Below are 25,974 nucleotides of genomic sequence, written 5' to 3'. Positions count from 1 at the left end.
AAGTGATCCTCTCACCTCAGCCTCCCAAGTTGCTGGGATTACAGTCACAAGCCTGGCTAGTTTTAAAGATTTCACATACATATATAGCATATATAGTATATACATATGTAAAATATACACATATTTTCTTCAGTGTAGCACATATTTATTTTATTTACTTTTTCTTTTTTCTTAAGCGCTGTTGAACTTGATTTATTTCTTTTAAGTGACCATTATATTCTACATGGAAATCCATTGGGAGCACTCCCAGTTAACCCTCTGTCTCCAGCGCCTATAACCAACTGAACTGTACATGTGCATTTTGAGAGCAAGGTCCTAAGAGTTAGGACAGGTCCGGAGTTCCCTTTGGACACAGTGCTCTCCAGGAGCCCCATGGTGCTACATATTCCCGAGTTAGTTAGTTAGTTAGTTGGTTTATGTACTTATTTATGATTATTTTGTAGAGATGGGGGTCTCGCTGTGTTGCCCAGGCTGGTCTTGAACTCCTGGCCTCCAGTGATCCTTCTAGCAGAGACTCTTGAAGTGCTGGGATTACAAGTGTGAGCCACCATGCCCAGCACCTGAGTTTAAACAGTAGCTATGAAATAGTGACAGCACAGTGTTTATAAACACTAAGAAAGTAGAACTTGAGTTACTTCAATTCTGTCATTTTTTGTGACCACGTGGGGGTTTTTATATCTAACATTTAAGGCAGCAAAACAGAATATGAACTACAGGGTATGATATTTTGTTTGGTAAGTGCATATTTTAGTCTGGTACATTTTTTCTAGATTCTTACAATTGAAATTCATTCATAATTATTCATTGTTTTTAAATTGAAGACCAAGTCAATTGAAGACCAAATTCATTCATTGAAAATGTGACATTAGTGGTATGACTTAGTAGGTGTTTATACCTTTGACAGAGCATTGGTTTTGTTAGATTTCATTTATTAGTTACTTGCCAGTTAATGACATAAATATTGTATCAGTCTGTAACCAAAGGATCAAAGTTCGAGTTGCTACATAGATATAAAAACCATTGAATAAATACTTGTGCTTTTTTCTCTGTTTTTGGACTATAAAATCTTTATGATTTTATTTACTGGCATGATCAGATGAAGTTTTGTTTTTTTGTTTTTGAGACGGAGTCTCACTCTGTTGCCCAGGCTGGAGTGTAATGGTGCGACTTTGGCTCACTGCAACCTCTGCCTCCTGGGTTCAAGCGATTCTCCTGCCTCGGCCTCCTGAGTAACTGGGATTACAGGCACCTGCCATCATGCCCAGATAATTTTTGTATTTTTGTAGAGGTGGGGTTTCACCATGTTGGCTAGTCTGGTCTTGAACTCCTGACTTCAGGTGATCCACCCTCCTGGGCCTCCCAAAGTGCTGGGATTACAGGCATGAGCCACTGCACCTGGCCTAGATGCAGGTTTAATAAAGACTATTTTTTATTTTTGCTGTTTGTTTCTTTGTCAGTCCATTTTCTGTTTTTTATAGTTATCACTGAAAGAAATTTTGCCGTATAGAGAAGGGAGTTGCTTACGAAAAAAAATTCTCTTGGTGTCAGACACACTGGGGATATTACTGCCCTCAGCCATCATCACGAGAAGCCCAGCCTTGACCTGGTCTGGACCCTCCCACTGTTCCTAACCTTTGAGTGCAGCTCCTCCCATCCCATGCAATCATGTTTCTGTAGATGTAGCACTGCATCTTAGAAGCCCTCAGTTTCTTCCTGTGTGAAGGGAAGGGCTTGAGTGAGAGTTTTCAAGGTCTCCCCCAGTTCTGAAATCCTGTGGCTGAATGGCCCCTAAGCTGTGCCCTGACCCTGGTGAGGAAGGTGTTTCCGTTACCTGTTGGCTCGTTATCACAGTGACTGCAGCCTCTGCCTTTTGGAGTGTCTGAGGCATGTGGGGCCCGGTTTCCTTTTGCAAAAGAAGAAACTGGCAAGACGTGGAGGTGGTCTAACGATGTGCGGTCCATTCCCTGTTGCTTTAGTGGCCGCATGAGGAGCAAGGGACTTATTCCAGGTTTCCCATTGTGCTTGGAAGGAAGACGTATTCTCCATAGGCTCCAACATTCATTTGTTTAGACATTTTAATTACATTTTTGCAATCTGTATTTTTAGCTTGTCCAATTAGTCAGTTTGATAATAGCATCAGTCTCCTGTTACAACTTTCTTGGTCCATTTGCTTGTGAATTTTGTTTTACGTGTTTTCGTACAAAACGTAATTTACATTTTGAGTAAAATTTAATTTTATGTAAAATAAAGTGTACCACACTGGTGGGAATGTGGCTGTAATTTTTACTCTGGCCTTATACTCATGGATTATGTCTGTCTGAAACTTGGCGGTGACGTTACTATTTTAACCTTTCCTTTCTTTTTGCTCATGTTGGTGTTATACAACTACTCAGAACTTTGTTTTTGATTTTTTGAAGTTGCATAAGAAAATCCCCGCAGAGATCCTTTTTCATTTGATGGGGGCGCTTAAACCATTTGTTGGTGTAACTTTTTGGTGGGATATTTTTTGTGTTATGCTTCTTATTTTTGCTTCCTTGCTGTTTTCTCAACTCTTTGGCTTGGTTGAGGAAGCTCGTTGTGGGATTACTAAACGCATGGGGGAACTGGAAGTGAAGACAGCAGTTGTCATCACGTTGATCTTGCAGAGTCTGTGGCCATTCAGGCAGGTGTATCCAGGGAAGTTAAATATGCCGGTCTAGACAGAGCTTGTGGTAGACATCCAAGCTGGGGGTGAATCTGATAACCATTTGATGAGTACGCGGGTGACAATTTCAGTCATAAGTGGAAAAGATGGCTCAGTGCGTTGAATAAAGACCAAAGGCAGAAAACCTCAGGGATGATCTCTGTTTCAGGGTCAGGAAAAGGAGTGTGGAGGGGAGGCTGCACAGGAGCCCTGAGAGGTGTAGGGGCTAACCAGGAAAGGAGGGCTGCCAGCAGCTGAGCTCAGTGCAGTGTGTATGGACTTGGACAGGAAGAAGAGAGACTTCTTAATCAATAGGGTGGAAAGAGCTTAGGGAGTCGGTTTGTGTGTGGGTGTCAAGGTCAATCACGTCCACTCTAAAGCTCCAGTTTACCCCAAGAAATGGGGAGGAGGCAGAGTGCTTAACGTGAAGGGGCTGGGGTAGGGTGGAGAGTTTGAGGAAAGAGAAGGGTGGAAACAGCCAGTGTGGGCACGGGAGAGGGAGCTGTCCAAGGTCTGTGGCACGGAGACATCAGAAAACACATGTGGGTCAATGACTGTTAGAATTGCTGTGTTGAATAATGTACTTCCGTTTTTTAATCCTTTGGTGATTAAAAAAATTACAAGGAAAAGATCAGTCTGGGTCTGCTGCATTTAACTGTGTGTGTAGTAGATGTAATCTCCAAGGCGGGCGGTAGGGGTAGTTGGAGGGATCGCTTTGACCTTTCTACCACTGCAGAGACTCCTGCTGCCAATATTGAAACATTCATAAATATCTTATTAGGTTTCCTGGGAACAAAGCCATGCTGCAAAGGGTATGAAAGCCTGTTTGGCAGGGGTGAATGTAGGAAGGATTATATGAAAAGAGAGGAGACTGTGGGGACACAGCCCGCTTTTCTGTTTGTTTGCCTGCTTGTTTGTTTTTATGAGGGGCAGGCTCTGTGGTATCTGCATCCATATTTTAGAAGCGCTTTGCTGTTGTTCTGATATTCACAGGGCCTTCATCTGTGTTTAAAACACTGAAAACATAAGGATAAAAACTGATTTGAAGTTTCTGACATTTTTATAATTGTTTTCAAACACAGTTAACAGCATTTTCCCTTTTACTGTTTTGGACACCTTCTGTCCGAATCCTCCTAGCTGTGGGCGAATTCGACTTTGTAATCTCTTTCTTCGCAGTAATGTCAACAAAATCACACAGACCTAGGGGTCTAGCCCGGAGCTCTGCTGTGTCCTTCTCGTTCCCTGGAGGCCCTTTGCTGGCTGGCAGCCCTTGGGTGGCAGCTTTGCTTTCTCTCCACATCTCTTGCCTCTCAAATCTGTTTAAGATTCTGCTTCTTAAACTGTCTGAATTAGGTGTCTCTGCAGACTTCCCTGTGGCCAACTACCTCCCACACCAAACACCTGTGTGAGCCCACCTTGGGTGTTGTTCCTGAGGACGTCGAGGACGTTTGGGCAAACACAACAAGAACAGGAAGTCGACAACGTTCCAGTTATAACCTCCTGCTGCTGCCCTTCCAGGGTGGGCTGGGCTTCTTCCAACCCGCTTGACCACCTGTCTTTGTTCAGGAAAGGCCAGCGTGTGACATTGCCTTGGAAATGGCCTGTGTAAGAGGCTGGGAAGGGGGTTGAATGAGTCCGAGAAGCAGTAGGACTGGATCTGGAAGGGTTGATGAGGACTGAATGAGGTGTTGTGGGGTTGTGAGTCTCGTGTGGAAAAGAGCTGGAAAGCACAGATGGCGGTGGAGGGACCCTTCCTTACCATTTCTCTGCTCTCTCTTCCCACCTATCTGGCTTTTTGGTTTAGTTTTTGCTTTTTAAGAAACAGGGTCTTGCTCTGTTACCCAGGCTGGAGCGCAGTGGTGCGATCATAGCTCATTGCAGGCTCCCAACTCCTGACCTCAAGCCCTCCTCCTGCTTCAGCCTCCCAAGAAGCTGGGACCACAGGCATGCACCACCACGTATGTCTTCCTTTTTTTTTTTTTTTTTTTTTTTTAAGAGATGGGGTCTCACTGTGTTGCCCAGTCTGGTCTCAAACTCCTGACTTCAGGAAATCCTCTTGCCTTGGCCTCTGAAAGTGCTGGGATTACAGCCATGAGCCACTGCTCTAGACCCCTGTCTGTTTTTATAGCTTACAGTCACTTTTGGACTTCCCATGGCTGTGTTCTGACAGTTTCATACGGTGTATACCTTGATCTGAGCTGTACACATCAAGTTGCTTGGTTTGAATATATTTCATCTTTCTGGATTGAAACCCTTTGAACAAAGAGAATCGGATTCTTGTTCATCTTTATACAGGCAGCACTGACTGAGCAGCCTATCCACCAGAACTCTCATCACCAGGGCTCATGCACATTCAGGCTAGATTCTCCAACACTAGATGTTCCCCGCGAATCCCCCGAGGGCAATCTGCCTGTATTGTCAGACTTCTTTGAAAGGTGCCGTCCTGGGGAAGGACTGAGGGTGTGGGCTTTCTTTGCTTGCCTATTTTATCAAGTTTAATTGCAGGAAGCCATTCCTACAATTAATGACTTTATGTAATTATGTAATTAAAATGAATCATTGTTGAACAGGAGACCGGCTGGGAAAAAAAGGATTGGGAGCATCTTGGCACATGGAAGCAGCTCTGGGGAAACTGAGAGTCTCACGTCCCTGGCTCACGTGCCGCCTCCAGCTTGGAAGTTAGACCACCTGATCATTTTCCTATTGCCTCTGGCTTATTTTGAACCCCTGCATGAAATCTACGTTGAAGAGGAGGGAATACTTTTTTCTTTTCACATTATAGTTAATTGCTGAAAGAAACAGTTTAGTTAGGAAATTTGAAAAAAAATAAATAGTGACTTAATCTAAAGGGGCCTTGATTTCCTCACTGGCAAAAAGGAGTGGATATTTGAAGGCTAAATAAATGATGCAAAAAAATAAAATAAAATAAAATAAAATAAAATACAAGTAAACAAACACATGATGAACATAGTGCCCAGAACACTTTGGATTTTCAGGAAATGTTGTCTTCCTTATCATCAGTAAATTGGAAGGTAACAGGGCTTGATGATTATCAGGTGCTCTGATCTCTAATAGCCCGGGATTTTTAAAAAAGTCCTGTTTATTCAGAGGAAGAATTTGTTCTCTTAGAGAGGCAGAGGTGGAGCTGACCTTTGTATGCAGATCACATTGTGGATGAATGCATTGTTGTGCTTTTGTACTAGAGTATTTCATATTCTTATTAAAATATCAGGAGGAAATGAGAAATCTCAGTATTATGATCTGCTTGCATGGGTTGATGTGTTAATTCAGCCCTTTGGATCTAAAGCTACTCTGGGCACGGTTTGTGTTTGGCTGGCACAGTGCTGAAGTGTTGAGACCATCGTGGTAATGAGACCAAAGTGTAGGATCTGACTCCCTCGGCAGACTGCGGGGCCCTCGGAGGACCTCCTGCAGGTGCGTGCTCTTCATGTGAGCAGGTGATGGGGCGTCCACAATATGTGATGTGTCATGATCAACACAGGTCAATCACCTGATTTGAGAAATTCTTTGAAGTTTGAGGTAGGCCATTAGTAGTATCAAAAACAGAAGGAATATTATGTGTGATTAAAGTCGTGAAAGGAGCTATTATTCCTGTGAAATTTGTAGGCTTCATATTTTACTCTAACACATTTTAGACTGAGTTAAACACAGTACTTTTTAGGTTTAATGTAACCATTCAAAAGAATGGTTAGTTTTAGGACTGATTGCCTATTAAATTCCTGACTATTAAGGGAAATAAAAAGTTTAATAGCTGAAAGAAAATTGAGTTTGCACTATGTAATTTGGTTTAGACCATACTTTTTCAGATTTCAGGGGAAAATAAAGGCTGTTTTAACGTATGAATGCTCATGAATGTTTATTTGATTCTGCAATGTTAGTTTATTTTTCCGTTAATGGGAGAATTTGAAGGTATGTTAAGCCAACCTAAGCAAATATCTATAATTTAGACCACTGCTTTTTCCTAGTCTATCTCCCCTCTTGAAGATAACTATTTAAAAATAAGATTTTCAGCCGGGCATGGTGGCTCACACCTGTAATCCCAGCAGGAAGGCCGAGGCGGGCGGATCATGAGGTCAGGAGATCAAGACCATCCTGGCTAACACGGTGAAACCCTGTCTGTACTAAAAATACAAAAAAAAAAAATATGCAGCTGGGAGTGGTGGTGGGCGCCTGTAGTCCCAGCTACTTGGGAGGCTGAGGCAGGAGAATGGCATGAACCTGGGGGGCGGAGCTTGCAGTGAGCAGAGATCGCGCCACTGCACTCCAGCCTGGGCGACAGAACGAGACTCTATCTCAAAAAATAAATGAATAAATACATAATAATAATAATAAAAGATTTTCATTGTCTAGCACTTGTTCGTTATAATTGTTGCCTGTTTCACTTGATCCATATGCTGTCTACCCATACACGTGGACACATGTGCTCTGAATATCAGTTGAAAATTTTGAGCACCCAATACGGGGCAGGTGTCCTGCTCGTTGTTAGGATTTAATGGTCAATAGGGTGAGACTTGCAGTGTCGGAGAGATAAACAGGTGCTTATACTATGAATGGTGGATATTTGTGAGGAAAACATCACTATCAAAGCAGCAAATACAGCAGCAATATTTGTGTGCCTGGTTGGATTTTCAGATAGTGGATTCTGACTAATAGAATTTGATATTTCACCTTTAAAATTTCTCATCATAGAAGTAAATCAGTAAGCTCTGCGTTATAAAGGGACTCGAGTCCTTCCGTGATCACCCATTCCACAGAATGCTTATTCTACACGTGCACGTCTCTTCTGGTTCTCACAAATTCTCCAGCGATACTGCAGATTCAGCCTCTCAGACGGGTCTTGTTACTGATGATGTGCCTAACAGTTAAGCTGGTCTTTTTGGTCACAGAATTGGCCGATGTGGATAATCCTATTAATACCCTGCCTCAGCCAAGCTCAGAGGATGATATTAGATGGCATGAATTTAGTCTGAAAAGCTTTTTTAAAACCCTGCAGGTGTATTCAAGTAAAAATTGAGTGTAGGGCTTTAAATAATATTGGGAAGAGCTAACATTTGTTGAGAACATACTATGTCCCCGATGCCATTAGAAACATTTTATTTCGGCCGGGCGCGGTGGCTCAAGCCTGTAATCCCAGCACTTTGGGAGGCCGAGACGGGCGGATCACAAGGTCAGGAGATCGAGACCATCCTGGCTAATAGGGTGAAACCCCGTCTCTACTAAAAAATACAAAAAACTAGCCGGGCGAGGTGGCGGGCGCCTGTAGTCCCAGCTACTCGGGAGGCTGAGGCGGGAGAATGGCGTAAATCCGGGAGGCGGAGCTTGCAGTGAGCTGAGATCCGGCCGCTGCACTCCAGCCTGGGTGACAGCCGAGACTCTGTCTCAAAAAAAAAAAAAAAAAAAAAAAAGAAACATTTTATTTCTATTAACTCCATGTTTGACTTCCATTTTGCAGGTGATGAAATTGAGGCATGGACTGATTAAATAACAAGCCTGGGGCTCATGGCAGACCCAGGAGTGCAGTGGCAGAGCTCATGCTTTTAGCCACTCTGCTTCATCTTCGGTGGCAGGATGCTGAGTCCCGTACCCGGAGACTGTTTATATACAGAGTAGTGCTAATGTGTTGTTCTGATCAGTACCTAGGAGGACATGGACACTTTGCCTAAGGAAAGTAAAACTGAGATTCCTTATATTTGACAATAAAATAGAGTCTCCACGTGGCAGGTGATAACTGCCCCCAAGATCCATTCTCTATCCGGCGCCAATTGTTGCCCTGTATTCTGGCCTAATTACATGTTAGTATTCCCTCAGGCCAACTATGGGCCCAGACCTTAGTGTATAGTAACCCTCACTAGATTGAATGCGGCATTTTAAGGAAGACTTGGCAAAGGTGAATGTGTTGCTCACAGAAACAAACAAGAGGGAGGTGAGTCTTGAGTGTGACTTGCAGGTAGAGCTATATGTAAGACCCTACTTCACAAATAATGCCTAGTTCTGAATCTGCATCTGGTGGAATGTTTCAGAACGTGAGATTTGGAGCCAGACACGCTTGGCCCTGATGACACAGACACCTTGGTGAACCATGTGTTATCATGTTTGGAGGGTTGAATCTTGGTTTAGCTATTGCATAGCTACTTGAGCCTGGGCCAGTCAGCACTTTCTTCGAGAGCGTTTCCACCTTTGTAAGTTGGTGCTCATCTAGCAGATTTGTTTAAAGGTCAATTGCTGGGCATATATTAATTACCAGGTTGGATGCCAATAATTTCTCGTTGGGGACATCACGTTCTATTCATTCAGGAATGGTGTGGCTATTATCTCAAAGTCTGCCAAGACACGTACTGGTTCTCCTCTCCAGTGTACTCTGTTATTTAATGTTTGTAGAGTACTTACCTGAGCTGGTTCAGTTAGGAAAACAGATAGGAAACCACAGAACTAGATAACTTCAGATTATAATAAGGGCTGCTAAGAAAATAAACAGGAGACATAAGGGAAAGTTGGGATAGGGTGGGGGAAGACCAATGGGCAACTTACTGTGGAGGCGATGATTGTGTTAAGAAGTGAGGAGGAGGAGGTAGAGTGGGTTGGGAGGAAGATACCAGGCAGAGAAGACAGCAAGGGCAGAGGACAGCTATGCTACCCCCTAGTCCTAGGGCTGCACAGCTGAAACTCCCCAAACATGACAACCCCACAGTTCACCAAGGCGTATGTGTCATGGGGGAAGAGTAGATTGTTTCCTCATAAATCCTTCATTTTATAGTTATCAAAGTGCCTTCCAAAAATGTATTGCCTGTTCCCTTCTTATCTTGAAGTATGGTACAGATCAGTAAGATTCCTGTTTCCCTGAACTTGGAAGGAAGGCACAATAGGGTGAGCAAGGTTCCACACAAGTTATTAGAAACTGCTAGGGAGAGAGTTCTCTTGTTTGCCCTAGAGAATTCGAGTGAACTCAATTATGTTATTGGAGAGCTTTTCTGAAGGTGTAATTGAAATATTCAGGTGTAACATCATAAGATATGCAGGTAAGATTTGTGTCATTGAAATAACACCTTTAAACTTACCAAAGGTTTTAAATGTCTTAGGCAATTAAAACAGTATATCAGTGTTACACTGCAGGCGTGGATTAGCTCCATGATATTGTGTGGAGTGCTCTTGCAGTGTTAGAGAAATGAGCTAAAGTGAAATGGAATTAAAACAGAATATAAAGACCATGAGAGTAATAACAGTGGTAACTTGAGACCCAATATATAATTTTTTTTTGAGACAGGGTCTCACTCTGTTGCCCAGTCTGGAGTGCAGTGGTGCAGTCTTGGCTCACTGCAACCTCTGTGGTTCAGGGGATCCTCCTACCTCAGCTTCCTGAGTAGCTGGGACCACAGGCGTGCGTCACCACACTTGACTAATTTTTTTGTCCTTTTTGTAGAGGTGGGGTTTTGCCACATTGCACCGGCTGGTCTCAAACTCCGGGACTCCAGCGATCCACCTGCCCCAGCCTCTCAAAGTGCTGGGATTATAGGCGTCAGCCACCTGGTCCCAATATATATAATTTTAAGTTAAAACATTTTTGTGCATTTTTACATTTTTGAGGCAAGTTAATATATTCCCTGTGCATTTTTTCATTTCTACACCTTATATAGTTTTTTCACTTCTGAAAAACTAAACTTGAATGCCTGTCTTCTTCAACCCATGTTTGTATTTCTTTGACATACTTGACTCCTACTCAGTGATGCGATATTATTTTAGAAGTGTGGTTGGGCAGAAAGGGGGAGGCATGAAAGAGATGCAGAAGTCACGTGTTTCAACATGTACCTGGGATTTGTTTTAATCAAGGATGTTAAGACCTGCAGACACAGAAAGGGGCATCAGCAAGAAGTTTGTACTCACAGTTCCCTGGAAACACGAGGCTGGCGCACCACGCAGGGCCACACACGGAACCTCCGGGTGGCTTAGGAAGTGTGGTTTCCGTGGGAAGGGCAAGGTGGGGTGAGCAAGTTTGGAATTGGCTGGTATGGGTAATTTCAGTGAACTCTGGACATACGGGCTGCTCTGGTTGTGTGGCATCTGGCTCTGGGATGGTCAGGGAAGGCTTGATGAACGAGAGTTTCTTAAGGGAGGCCGTTGGGAGGCACAGCACAAACTTTGGATCGGTTGGTTTGCATGTGAAAGACATATTCCCTGGCAAGTTGTTTGCTGTTTCTAGGAATTAGCCCTAGAACGGGCTGTCCCCTCCCAGGGTCAGTGAGGCCTCAGGGGCCAGAGCATTCGGGTACAGAAAATAAGAAAACATAGTTATTAAACTATAATATGTTGTGGGAAACCTTCTGTTATTTATAATCAAGTGGAGGCAAGACACACATCCGTGGATGACTTGTAATGGAAGGTAGCATAAAGCTCAATGCTGATGGGCGAGGTAATTTTCCCAGACTTCAAGGAAGGGAGATTTGTCCCCTGGGGCTCTGAGGAGATGGCTTACTGGATGGTAGAACAGCCCAGGGTTTTCCAGAAAGGAGTAGGACCAGAAGAAAGGAGGGTGAGTTCAGGACACAGAAAGACATGCGTGTCTGAAGCAGAGGTTTGCACTGGACGGGGAGCAACCATTGGAAAGACATTGCATGGAAGCAAATGTTGCACCCTTTAATTACAGGATGGGGAGCTCAAGGGAGGCTTTGTGAATTTATTAACAATGCAAATTCAGATCCCATACCCCGGCTTCGCTTCCAAACTCTGTTAGTTAAAAAGCAACCCTCTGAAGTAATGTCAAGCGCCTCAAAAATAAATTCTCAAATGCTGGCTATGATTTGGATCACGGGGTGTTTTTGAACATGCTGTGTGGTATGTCAGACAGCAGTCATGTGTCATTGTGAATAGATTCAGGCAATTAGGAGGTGTGATGTGTGAGGGTTTCCAATAGGCCATGATGACACTGGCAGTGAAAAAGGAGAAATAAATGGGAGATATTTGGCTACATAGTTTAATTCAGATAAATCCTCATCGAGCCTCATTATAAGCTCATCATCAATCTTTGGGAAAATGAATTTACTGTCAAGTATTGAAGCTTAGAATGCTGCCAGTGGGCATGTGTTCTTTTTTTCTGTGGAGGGTATCTGTTATTGTCATCTGATTCCCACGGGGACTAGAACCCAATGAAAGTGATTCCGAGTCTGGGGTAGGGCAGATAGCAGTGTGAAGCATGCCTCTGTCACTTGCTTTTGGGTGATACAGGGCAAGTTAACTTTTTAAGCTGCTAATAGTAGCTACAAATAGTAACTGCTATGATGCCATTCAGAAGAACAGTGGTAGCGGGTGGATCCTCTACCTGGAACGCTGACGAATTCACTCCTACTTGTCCTTTGGACTCAGATGTGACTGCGTGCGCGCGTCGTAACACCTGCTTGTTATGGCTGTCGTACTTGGCCCCGCACAGCGTCATGGCCTGCGTGCCGTGCTCTAGACTCGCACACCTGGAGGCTGGCATTGTGTGGGTTCTGGTTTCTAGTACAGTTGTGTGTAGGTGTAGTGGGTATTTTCACGGATGTTGTTTTGCTATGCATTGCAAGAGGCATTGTCAAACGCGAGTGGTGGTTTTGTTTATTAGCTTAAGAAGGAACCACTTGGGGAAGACTTGACTGAGCTTTTGAGCATTCAGAGCTGTCCAAGGGAGAGAGCTGTCATGGAGGTGTCCAAGCGGGGGCAGAATGTCCAGGACTACGCACGTGGGATCAGTGTACTGCCTGGGTGGAAGCGCCTCTCTGATTCTGGGTCTAGAAGAGACAGGGGCTGCCACCTGGCTTCGCTCCTCACCCCTCCCTGTATAGTTCAAACAGCGACTTACGCAAAGTTGTGTGATGAGTTGGTGACAGCTTAGCCAGACTCGGCCTGGTTGCCCTGTGCAGCATTGAGACCAAGTCCGAGGCTTCTTCTGTGGAAATGCATACTGATTGAGAAGAAATCGATGACATACCCAAGCAGAGCAGCCTGTTAGAGAGTGGAATGAAAAGGGAAGTTGTCCTACAGTTCGTGAGGTGGGAAAGGGTGGTCGGCATGCTAACAGGGAGCGAAGCCGTGAAGCAGCGTTCATACAGAACTTTCCAGCTGCAGGAGTTGTGCTGAGATGGAAATTTGCTTTCTGGATGAGACACTCGGTACTGGTGCTACCCTTGGGCGTTTGGAGGATCCAAATCCACAAGAACTCAGCCTCCATTTGCACCCGGGGCCAGGACAAGACCTCATGTGCTCAGTAGAAAGAAATAACTCCCTCTTGGAAGGAGTAAGATGTTGGAAAAATAATTAAACACTCTGGATCCTCTTGTGGATCTTTCAGAGTTTGATCAGGCGCCACATGCTCTGATGCTGAAAAGGATAGTCATACAGTCAGTTGTGAAGAAAACTAAAGTCCGGATAAAGCCGGAATACTTAATGGCAAGTTTGCTGTAGCATGTGACTCTGAGCCTGTTGCCAGCATTCGGTAGGTAGAGGCATAAAGATGTGCCTGCGTACACACTGGGGGCAAGATAGCAGCTCAGAGCCAAACAAGGCATGTAGATCTTTAAAAAAAACTTCTCCAGTGGGATTGTCCTTTGTTGAGGATTATCCAAATGTTTACAGGCACTGTGAAGTAACGTTCTCTATCTGAACTCCTCGAGCTGTAGAGATGATTCTGTCACGTCCATGGGTATGCAATGCACTAGAGAGCATGTTGGAAGGAACCCAGGGGGATTTGCAGTCTGCTTCCCTCTGCCTCATTCCAGTGGAGAGTTGTTCACTGGTACTTTCTTGCCCCACTGCCCTGCTACCCCAGTCCAGTTTTGCGTTGAATACTGTCAGTATTCAGTATTGTCTATATACATGGTATAAGGATTAGGTATTATACTGATAGAATTATTTGTGGCTTGGTAATTGGTATAGGTTTTGGAAGAGATAGAACTGAATGATACCCTATTATTTAAAAATCATTTTTCGGCCGGGCACAGTGACTCAAGCTTGTAATGGGCCGATCATGAGGTCAGGAGATCGAGACCATCCTGGCTAACCCAGTGAAACCCCATCTCTACTAAAAAGAATACAAAAAACTAGCCGTGCCTGTAGTCCCAGCTACTCGGGAGGCTGAGGCAAGAGAATGGTGGGAACCTGGGAGGCAGAGCTTGCAGTGAGCCCAGATTGCGCCACTGCACTCCAGCCTGGGCGACAGAGCGAGACTCCGTCTCAAAAAAAAAAAAAAAAAAATCATTTTTCATCTAACATGTATGTATGTTTTTTCAGAAGTTGTAGTTAGGAGATTATTTATTGAGAACAATTTTAAAAAATCTTTCCTTTCTTTCTTTCTTTTTTTTTCCTTAAAAAAAAGAAGTATACGGTGTTCAGACAGAGTCACTTTATAGTGTGATGGGAAAGGTCACGTATAATGATCTATGGTCCCCTTGCTAGAAAGTGCATGTCCCTAAACCAGGCTATTGTTCTCATTACTTCTAAATCTTTGCTTAGGTCCGTCGGCTTGAGGCCATCGGACACCATTAACTTTGGTCTGTATTTTCAGAATTGTATTTTTTTTTAGTGAGAATTTACAGTTATTGTTTAGATGTTGGAGAAATTACTGCTCTTACCCATCTTCCTCTTTCTTATGTGAAATAACTTGATAGTAGTCACTTTACTAAAAGTAGTGTCTGTGTTGGTCTTAGAATTATTGGATTGAATGGGTCTGAAATTGCTTTGACTCCAGTCTCAAGTTTGCAGATGATAAAACTTCTATTAGATTTGTTAAGTAGGATTTGTTTTTTCAGGGGTGGTGGTGGTGGTGGTCACAACCCACTGGAAATGCCTGTTAATCAATCTCTCTCTCTCTCTCATGAGATCTATTGATGTATAACCCTTTATTCTTCCAGTTTCTTTTCTCAAAACCACAGAAACCCACTTGATTTATTTTTCCTTTTGTAAGACCATTATTTTCTTTCTTGCTTTTCATATAACCTTAATGTCTGATATTAGTTTTAAAATCTGATTAGTAAAATCATTTTGTGTTTCGTAACTGGTTATACATGTTCAAGTCACCTTCACACGTATAATTTAACTTCATAGACTTCTTAAAACACAACCTGATGTAAGAACCTTCGCTTTTATCACACGCTTAACCCTTTATATTTTTTGTTCTCAGTGTATCTGACCTAGAGACTGTATCTCTCTAGAGATATTATGGTTCTGAATCTGTATCCAGAAGGACGTACACATCCCTGTTTTGCACACATCTGCAGTCCTGGTGGACATTACCAGGAAAGCCTACTCAAGCTTATTTCCCTTTCAAAACTGTTGCCAGCTGGCTACCATGTTGATGGCTCTACATGACTTAATATTATTATATACAATATATGCTATATCATATTCTATGATAATATTAAATATCATTAACAAGATACTATTAGTATCAGACATATTCTTGCCTTCCTTTGTATTCTCCTGTACAGGCATTCTTTCCTGCTCTAGAATTATAAATTAACTGCAACTTCACAAGGCCTGCGAAAGAGAAAGGAAAAATGGTGGCCTCCAGGGCAGAGTGTAGAGATAGAGGTGTGGAAAAGTCAAGCAGCTTCTCCAAGCTGACGCTGGGATTAGACACCAGCTTTCCATGTCCCCGACCAGGCTTTGGTTATTCTGAGGAAATTGGATCTAACAAGTGTTTGGTTACAGCTTCCTATAAAGGATAGTTACGTTTAGCTTTGTTGAAAATTCAGTTGTGTGTTTCTCCTAGATAATACCTAATGATGAGAGAGCTGTTCCGCTGTGCCTGCTGAAAGTTGTTGATTTTCTAGTTGAGTGGGGCTTATTTGAGGGGAGCTGACAGATTTTTAGCTCCTGATTCTAGGTCATTCATTTCTATGGATGCTATAATGGGTACATGCTTTTTTTGTCATGCCTCAGACACAAACCATTAATATTTCTGCTCTTTCCTGTTTATGCAAGGTATAGAATAGTCCTAGTTTGACTCCCTATAGAATAGTCCCAGTTTGACTCCCTTACAGGGTGGACTGGGGCCAGATATACCACCTGGCCGACTTCATGTATGGAAGCCAGGAGGCCATGTCTTGGACATTTGCTTAATTCAGAAAAAAGCATCAAGGCAGATACTGCCTGCCAGTTTTGTGCCAGATGTGCTCAGCTGGAAATCTTTGAAACTGGAAACATTCATGAGACAGAGTTCTGGCCAATGCGATGGTTGCTGAGGGCATCTGAGGAAGCTCCACTTCCCGATTGAGCTGCCCGGTTCTCTGTTTCTCCTCGTGTGGAACACAGCTGTGGGTCTAAAGGGGAGCAGCAACTGTGACACCGTGACACTGCAATCCCGAAGTGCTGGGATTATAGGTGTGAGCCGCCGTGCCTGGCCTGAAGGTTATTTTAGACAGTATTTTAAATAATTTTGTACATGAAACAAAGTTTGCATACATTGAACCATCAGAAAGCAAAGGTGTCATGTCAGTGCTCAAAAAGGTTTGGATTTTGGAGCATTTCAAATTTTGGATTAGGAATATTTAACCTGTGTGTGTATATATACAGTACAGTATATATATAAAATATATGTAATATATATAAAATAACTTATACATAAAACTTATAAATAGGAAACTAAATATGTGTGTGCATATCTAAATATCTCTATATAAATTTTGGTAAGGATTAATACTGTGTAGAGGGAGATATTACCTTACCAAGAGCCAGAACATCTATAAAACTACTGTAAATTAATGTGATATTGGTTGGGAATTGACAAAGGTATTCATAAAACTAAATACATGCCAATATATTGAAGAGTGATGTCTCAGTTAAATGGAGTGGATAATTGTGCTGGTACCATTCTTTGTGTGTGTGTGTGGGTGTATGTGTTTTGTTATTGTCGTCATTTTTTTGAGAAGTTTTGCTCTGTCACCCAGGCTGGAGTATAGTGGTGCAATCTTGGCTCACTGCAGCCTCCACCTCCCAGGTTCCAGCAATTCTCTTGCCCCAGCCTCCTGAGTAGCTGGGATTACAGGCATGTGCCACCATGCCCGGCTAATTTTTGTATTTTTAGTAGAGACAGGGTTTCACCATGTTGGCCAGGCTGGTCCCGAACTCCTGACCTCAGGTGATCCTCCCTCCTTGGCCTCCCAAAGTACTAGGATTGCAGGAGTCAGCCACTGCTCCAGGCCGTGCGGGTACCATTTTTAAATAAATGGCTGTGTGTCAGGATGAAGTCAGAACTGAATTCTATCTTTTATCATATATGAAAATAAATTCTGATTGCAGAAATTAAAGACTGATGTAAAAAAATCAGTAAAGACAGTCTTAGCCATTACATATATAATGAGGTTGGGGAAGAACTTCTTAATACTAATCCAAGGTGCTATAAATATTTTGGAACATGTCCAACGTCCAGTACCTCTTTGTATGTCAAAGGTGCCATTAAAAACTTGAAATACAAATAAGTGGTCTAGAAAACTACTAAATGTAAACTACATAATATAAAATAGAGTTAACAGTTCCAAGAGGCTTTGCAAAGGGACACTGGAAAGATCAACAAACCAGTGGGAAAATGGGCCAAGTGTATGAGGAGATGATATGGCTCACGAATGTATGAAAATATATTCAACTTGATTAGCAGTCAAGGAAATGCAAATTAATGTGACAGTGATGTCTTACTTGACATAAGACTGAGTACTGGAAAAAAAAAAACTGTTAATATCTGTTGCTGGCAGGGATATGCATGCAAATAATACTCCAACACATTGCTGCTAGAAATGTGAAGTTTTAAAATCCTTTTAGCATGTTATCTACTATATATTAAAATTTATGCTCCTCTAGGAACAGAAACAAGACATTAGGTAGGAACTTAGGAAATATGAATGCATTGTGGACTGTAGTTTAATTTTTAACAACCACGTGACCCGTAGACTCATTAATTCCACTTCAGGACAATTGATCTCAAATAATGAAACTCATCAGTATTCATGGACATATGAACATGGGTCTTCATTGAGACATGTCTTACAGTATACAAAGCCTGGAAATAAAGTAAATGCTCATCATAGAAGAATGACTGAATAAATCATGGAATATTATATCACCATTAAAAAGGATGAATAAGAATTAGTACAATTGGCTTGCAAGGATTTTGCAATATTGTTGAGAGAGAAAAAAATTCAGAAAATGGCATAATGTCTCATACTTGTGGAACATTGGCAACCCTCTATGTGTAAATATGTGTGTTGAGACATCTATGTAAGATTGTATAAACTTGGAGAAAAGTCTGGAAACGTATATAGGTTGTTATTAAAATACCCACATGTAAATCACTTACATATTTGTATTAGATGATGCATATATCCACATAAGCAGATTTTCTGGAAGCTAATGGTATTTATACTTCAGGATGTCTGCCCCAGGGCCCCAGAAGGGACTGTGCCAATGTCAACATGGCCAATTATTTTTGTATAATTTAATAGACTTGAGCCTTGCTTGGGGTAAGAACACAATGTCTTTTCACCCAAACTTCCCCCTCTCTCATCCTTCTTCTGTTAGGAGGCATGTTTTGGGGACCTGGGTAAGGGGAAGTTGAGTTGGAAATAACATTTTGTTGGGTTTAGAGATGTATTTACATGGTGTGCAGTCACTTTTGTGAACAGGTAAATTATTAGTTCTCTCAGCATAGAAATAAGGGCCAGAAATATTCTTCCTGGCCACTTCTGCACCTGAGGTTATGATATGGTGTAGCATTTCTAGAAGTATCAAAATATCAGTGTGATATGTTATACTTGAAGCATGTGAGTCATAGTGGAGAGACAGTGTTTGAAATGTGTGGAGCCAGAAGCTAGATTTTAAGTTTCACTTACGAAGGAAATTTCATAGCAATTCCTCTAAACTTGACAATGATCATAAAAATTTACCTGACATATGTTGATAAGTTGCGGAGCTGAAAGAATCTTTACCAAAAGATCAATTAAAAATAATTGATCAATTATAGCTAAAGGAAAGAATGAATTCTCTATTCTTTCTATACAAACTATTTACAAAATTTTCTAAGAAACTATCCACACAAATAAAATTAAAAATATGGAAGGGGAAGTATTATAGACTATTAATATTAATATTATAGTATTTAATAAAAATAGTATGTTTTCTGGATAAAGTGATGTAGTTTTCAGCCTTCATGAATTTGTAATGTGTTGTGATTTTTTTTCATTATAAGTAAACTTCACTTCTGTGCCCAATTTTGTTTTTGTAACACTGTATTTTTCTTAAAGCAAGATTTCCAAATTGTATACATGTTGTATACAAATTGCATCCAATCCCCACAACATTTAATATTCTCCTCCTCTGATTTCTGGGTAAACTAATGAGTAAATGAAATGAAAAGATGACTAAACATTTTAGAATTACTTAGGAATGAATTATAGTACTTTGTGTTTTTAAATTAAGTGGCTATAAGTGAATATGCAAGAACCAAATGCAATAAGGCTATTACAGTTCTAAGGCTAAACATCGCTTCTCTGAGGATCCTTATTAGAGCATTGATGAAGAACTTGAACTTCATCTGGCGCGGGCCCCCAGTGTTGTTTACTTTGCAGAAAACACTGCTATGCTGGCTGGCCAGTAGAGGGCACTATGCTGTTGGTCTGAGTTGTACAGTGAGCGTTCCACCTGCAAGGCATGGAGAGGTGGTTAAGATAATAAATATTTTATGTGACCAGCCTAGAGCTCACAGTACAAGACAAGAAATTGCTTTCTCTCTCTGACTCTCTGCCTTTGTCTGTCCCCGTGGTCTGTCTCTAACACTCTCTCTATCTTACACACACACACACACACACACACACACAGAATGTTGAAATAAAGGATGGATTACAGATTGTACATTTTGGGTAGACATGAATAGAGAAAAGCTTGTTAGAGAAGATGACCCCTTGGACTGTTGGCTCAGAAGAGGAGAAGGATGTGGTCTGATGAAAAGAAGAAAGAAAGATGTTCTAGGAATTTTGTGGAGGATGAAAGGAAGCAAGAGAACTTAATAAGAGCGAATACTTTTTAGAATAAAGTGATTTCCGTTTAAAGGGGAAGAACTGGACTCTTCGATTTCCCTGTGGGATGAGTTTTAGGGTAAAGAGTCCTGTGTTGAAAGCCAGCTTGCTCATCTCAAAGGAATACATACAAACGTTGCACTCTGAGTGCTGTACTCATGTTTGTTTCTTGTTAGACTCTCATGGGGCAGATGACAGTTGCCCCTTCTTTTATCCATGATCTAGGTGTCAGTTGCTCCTGGCAAAAGGAAGTGATCATGGGGAGTGATAGCAGATATGAGTAGTTACTAGTTCTTTTGTGGTGGAAGCAGTATAGAAACAAGTTGGGTCTTTAGTCTGATTTCATGTTCTAAAAAAAGCTTCTTATGTATGACCAGTCCTAAGCTTAGCTAAAAGAATGGGCTGTCCCTTGACAGTTATATCTGGATACTACTTTTTTATATTAAAGTATTATTAAAATAACACATGTAGGTAGTTAAAAGTTCAAATAGTTTAGAAGTGCTTATCATGAAAATCAATGATCTCCTGCCCCTCTGTGCCATCCCAGTCCTGTTCCACCAAAGGCAACCACTTTGAACTCTGTGTTTTTAATTCTTTTGAAGGTTTCTACCATATTTCAAAATTAAGTTTAGAAATGTGGTTTTCTCTACATTGTAAAATACAGTTTTGAAATGATCTCTCTGAACTCTCTTATAGATGCAGATTTCAGTTGTTTACTTCAGATCCAAGTACTGAGGCAGTGTATGCTGTTTGCCTCTTTTCTAGTATAACTTGCTTTTCCTGCCGTATTCTTCTCCTTAAACAATTTTTTTGCATATTAATTTATATCTTTTCCATCAGATCAATACACATTTATATTATAAAACCTCTCTCTATATTTTAAAATAAATATCCCAGAATAATCTCTTGGTTTTACCCCTTCCCCTCCACAGCCTGCCATGTTCTTGCCAGATAAACTGGTTGTCCTGTCAATGTGTTGCTGTAAAGTGGTCATCCCAGAACTTTCTCACTGCTTTCTTGATATTTAGACACTGTTGGGGAGTGGGGTGGGGGGTTATTTCTTGATTACTGTTTTGTATTGTTGAAGAACATCTTGCAGTAAGAGGCTTCCTAAAAAAGCTTATGTGAAAAGTAGATTTGAGTGTCTTGATAGCTTGGCTGGGTATAGAAATCTAAAGTGTCACTTTAGTGGTCTGTGTTGCTATTAAGAGACTCAATTTCATCTTGATTGTTTTCTCTTTATAAATAGGCTTTTTAAAATGTCTTTATGTTTTAGAAATAGTATTCTATAAAGACAAATATTTAGTATTGTATAATGAAAAATTTTGGTATGTGTCTCTTATTGTTTTGGATACTTGGCGTACCCTTTCAATCAGAAACCTTTTTTCTTAGAGTTCTAGGAACCTTTTCTATATAACTCGTTAATATTTTCTTTCTCTGGTTTCTGTGGAACTCTTAATAGTTGGATATTGGCCTTGTATTTGTACTATTAAGTCTCTTTTATTTTGCATCTTGTGTTTTTTGGTTTCACTTTCTGGGAAATTTGCTTAGCTTTATTTTTCACTTCCTTTTTTTTGGAATATTTTAGTTATGCTAGCATACTTCCAATTGCCAATAGCTATTTTATTCTGTTTCCTTCTTAGAAATACCATCTTATTCTTGTTTTATGTGAATGTGTTTTCATCTTATGAGTCTGAGGATATTAGTATTAGCATTACTCCAAACTCTAAAATATTCTTTTAATGTTTGCTGTACTGTTTCCTCAGGTCTCGCCTTTCTTTTGTATTCATTTAAAAATCTCTTTTTCATGGTGGAGGCTTTCTACACACATTTGACAATTTTCAAAGAGGAAGCGTAGCAGGATGATGGGGTGCTCTGTGAGTGCAGGCCAGATAGCAAGCCTCACTTCTCAGTGAAGGACTTTTAGATATGAGTGTATGAGGTTTGTATGGGTGCCCTGGGAATACTCCTTGCTGTGGGTTTAGCAGCCTGGCTGTGTAAGATTTCGGTGTAAGCAGAAGAGGGGGGCTTGTGAAAGAGGAACCATGTTTCTTTTAGGAAGGCTTTTGCTTTGAACTCTTTATAGTTTATCTTGTGCGGTTCCTCCAGACTCCTAGCCCTGATTTCCTGTGTGAGCTCCTCTGTGTATGGACTTCAAATACCTCCCTTTGCTTTCTGTGCTTGCCGCAGACCCTTTGCCATCGTTGGTGTCTCATGAGTCTCCTGAGCTCTGCAGGCTGACGCTGTTCCCCTCCTGTCCACAGGCTCCCCTGTCTCCAACGCACTGGGCTTGCGCCTGCCTCTGCCCTACCGAATATGTGATTGTGATGGTTAAGTTTCTGTGTCAACTCGACAGGGCCATGGGGTGCCCAGGCGTCCGGCTGAACATTATTCTGAGTGTCTGCGAGGGCATTTCTGGATGAGGTTAGCATCTGCATCAGTAGAGTGAGGAAAGCAGGTGGCCTCCCTAGTGTGGGCGGCCCCATCAAACAGCTGAAGTCCTGACCAGAACAACCCTGTGCCAAGTAAGAGGGAGCTCCTCCTGCCCAACACCCTTCAAACTGGCACATTAGTTTTTCCTGCCTTCAGAGCTACTGAAACAATGGTTCTTCCTGAGTTTCCAACCCGCCGGCCTTTGGGCTGGAACCATACCATTGGCCCTCTTGCCCGTTCCCGCTGTTGGTGTTGGGGTTTGCCAGACTCCACAGTTGTGTGAGCCAATCCCTTATCATAAATCTTTTTATGTCTCCTAGTGGCTCTGTTTCTCCAACATAATGACACTCTTATTAAACTGAATTATTATTTTTAAAATGGATTGACGTATCTTCTGAGAACCCATTTGTGAAGGTAGAGCCCGTTCTTCCTGCCTCGCAGGCCAGGGCCCTTCCTTAGGCGGCAGCCCCTCTTGTGGGCGGGCTTCTCTCTCACTGCAGCTGAGACTCAGAAGGCGTCTTGGAGGCACGTTCAACTTGTCTGGCAAAAGCAGAAAGAAGTCTGTTTTAGAGAAAAGACAACCCCACATCTTAGCTAGTGATTCCATTCCTAGTTGTGTGTGTGTGTGTGTGTTTTAAACTGACTGCATATTTTTACATTCCTTTCTAGTGTGGTAGGGGTGTCGCTGTAGGCAGAAGTGGCGAATGTGTTTCCACTTTACAGTTGTCAGTCTGAAGCTAGGCAGCCTTTAGATCGGGTCTTTACTGCTGCTAGAATCCTGCACACACAGACTGACTTGACTCATGCCTGTACGTTAGATTTCAGTTAGACACCTTCGTGGATGGGTCCACTTTATGAAAATGTGAGCTGTACACTTTGGTTTTGTGCACTTTGCAATATATGCATGATAATCATAAAAATGTCAGTGAGAATAAAGTTTGACAATTGTGTGAGAAATCCAGAGAGAGAGAATAACGTACCTCGCCCCAGATTTTTAACTACAACATGAAGGCCGGATAGATAAGGCTTTCTCCCCAGACCTAAATGGAACATTTGTGCTTTCCATGCTGGAGATCTCTGTGTACCAGCCATCTCAGCTCCGGATGTTCTCCCAGCTTCACCACTTCAGTGTAGATTTCCATCCAGATCATGTTTGATGTTTTAGTTCCCGAACCCTGTCTCCTTGGGAATTGTCCTTTCTGACAAGGTATGTCCTCCCTGAGAACCAGTGCCCCCTTGACTGAGGGCAGAGGCGTTTGGGACCTGAACAGGATGGGTTTAGGCCCTTGCGTTTGGATAACTCGATCTCAGAGTGGCTGCTCCACCTTACTTGGTTTGTAGCATGCCAACACTGAGGACAGCCTTAAACCTTTCCTTGTAGTAGGGATTATTTCCCTTTGTTTGGAAAGAATATGCTGAATTCTGAATGAGAGGCCAAATGTGGTATAATCAAATGCAATTGTTTTAGTGTTAGAGTTTGACACACTGACCTGTTGTGTTTCTTCTGGGGCAGTGGCTGCATGGAGCCTGAATTGTGATGATTCCTGTACTTGTTGAGGCCAGGTATTTTTATAACAATTAGTTGTTGTTTCTTTTAATTGAAAATTGAGAAGAATCTCATTTAGAATGATCCTTCCCTTGCAGTGCAAAATTAAATAAATCTCGCAACTCATTTTTTTTTGTTTTTATATCATCAAGTTCACATTTTTTCTTTCTGTTTTTTTTGTTTTGTTTTGTTTTTTTGAGACAGAGTCTCACTCTCTCACCCAGGCTGGAGTGCAGTGGAGCAATCTTGGCTCACTGCAACCTCCGCCTTCTGGGTTCAAGCGATTCTCCTGCCTCAGCCTTCCAGGTAGCTGGGATTACAGGTGCCTGCCACCACGCTCGGCTAATTTATTTATTTTTAATAGAGACAGGGTTTTACCATGTTGGTCAGGCTGGCCTCAAACTCCTGACCTCAAGCAGTACACCCACCTCGCTCTCCAAAAGTGCTGGGATTACAGGCATGAGTCACTGTGCCTGGCCACAGTTTTTTTTTTTTTTTTTTTTAATAAAGCACCTGGGCATGCTGACTTTGGCAGCACATAGACTACAATTGGAATGATACAGAGAAGACTAGGATGGTCCCTGCACAAGGATGACACACAAATTCATGAAGTGTTCTATATTTTTAAAGTTAAAAAAAATCACTTGGGTAAAACTTGCTTTTCAGTAATGTCACATTTCATGATATTAGCCATAAATATCCGACGTCTTGCGTTTGGAATTGGTTATCTAAGAGTTGTTCTCACTAGAAGATCTGCCTGGCAGCATGCTCAGTGGTCAAAATGTTATCTTCTTCTCAGCTCATGTTTCCATGCAGGTGTCGAGATAAAGTGTTTCATGTTGATAGTTATTTATTGAATAATGCACTGAGTAATAGAACAGATTTGGAAATCTGATAGGAGCTGGGCAGTCACACTATTTAATAGGATTTTTAGGTAGACTCTAATTTATGAACTTACCTTCAAAGGTGTATTGTAAGTTGATTGGTCAGCAGTGAACTTCCATTTCACTTGTTGGATGTGTTTTGTCACATATAGTCTGAAAGAGCCTATGTGAGCCACAATAAAGGATTATATAGAGTTATAGCACTAATACCTCTCCTGGTCCAATTACTGCATTCTGGGAATAGGCTATAAGATAAAGCAGTGTCTGACACCCATTTTTCCTGCCGTAGACTAAGAATTAGGAACATGTTGAAAATAGAAATGGCAGTGTTTTAAAATGAACTGATTGACCTTTTATTTGTAACTGGTGAGATTTCACTCGTTCAGCATTAATAAAATGAAGTGAAACTTTCTTGTAAGGTGCTCGTATGTTACCATTGACAGGCTCTGTTTATCAGTGGGAATTCTTGTATTCAAGGTTATTTCCAGAATACAGTTTGGGAGGAATGGTTGGCAAAGCCTAAGGAATTGATGCCAGATGTGAAAGGCCGTGGGCTTTGCCATCCATTGGAATGTCCTCTGGGGTGGCTCCCAGGTATGCGGTGATGTCCATCAAGAAAAGCGTCAGAGGGCCACTGAGGAGGGTCTTTGCATTTGGTGGTGTTGCTCTTATTCTTTCTCTTGATTGGATGAATGCACTGCTAAGGAATCAGTGAATTGAACTGCTTAATGTTTAGTGTTATCATCTTGTCCTCAACTTCCAGTCATCTAGAACTCCTTGCTGAGTGACAATTTGGGAGGAGGAAGGTGAATGAATATCGTATCGGGAGCCTGCTAGGATGGAAGGCTTCCAGAACATGGTCGTGGAATGCTGGCCCTGTTCGCAAAGTCAGCTTCTGGTGGGGAGGCTTAAAGGCTCCTTTATTCTTCCAGTAAATACTGAACGCTTACTGTATGTTGGGAAGATGTAAGAAATGTGTTTTTCCATGGAATGCAAGAGAATAAGGCAATTGTTTTTGGCTGTCTTTACACTTTAACTTGGATTTACTGTTTCAATTTTGGTGATGAGTGTTAAGCTTTAGCTTACTTTCTGTATTTCTGGAGGCTTGCTTGAGAGGGAGGTTACACTTTGAGCAGCTACTGGACTTTGCCTCTTTTAGATCGGTCTCTGGAGAATAGCTGTCAACTTCAATTTTTCTCGTAGCTGGAAAATCAGACTCTGGCATTGTCTGTGGGTTCTTGCTTTCTGCCGCATTCTGGAGGTCAGACTCCTGTGGTGCCTTGTGATTTGTGAGGTTCAGGTAGACCCAGACCCATATTTTGCCAGACCCTATTTTCTAATGGAATGTTTCCCATATGCGCCTGATTATGAGTTATGGAG

General features: G+C 41.8%; 1 protein-coding gene and 1 non-coding gene across 3 annotated transcripts in view; both read left to right on the top strand.

Annotated features, from left to right (window-relative positions):
• ATP8A2 (ATPase phospholipid transporting 8A2) overlaps nucleotides 1–25,974 on the top strand; it is a 678,655-nt gene that overhangs the window by 128,526 nt on the left and 524,155 nt on the right. The gene's annotated exons all lie outside the window — the stretch shown is intronic.
• On the top strand, nucleotides 24,230–24,336 carry LOC111525026. Its single transcript, XR_002725931.1, has one exon. It is a non-coding gene; the product is annotated as a U6 spliceosomal RNA (small nuclear RNA).

This window comes from Piliocolobus tephrosceles, chromosome X (assembly GCF_002776525.5).
Source record: "Piliocolobus tephrosceles isolate RC106 chromosome X, ASM277652v3, whole genome shotgun sequence".
Classification (NCBI taxonomy): Eukaryota; Metazoa; Chordata; class Mammalia; order Primates; family Cercopithecidae; genus Piliocolobus; species Piliocolobus tephrosceles.
This window is presented reverse-complemented; position numbering and strand designations above follow the sequence as displayed.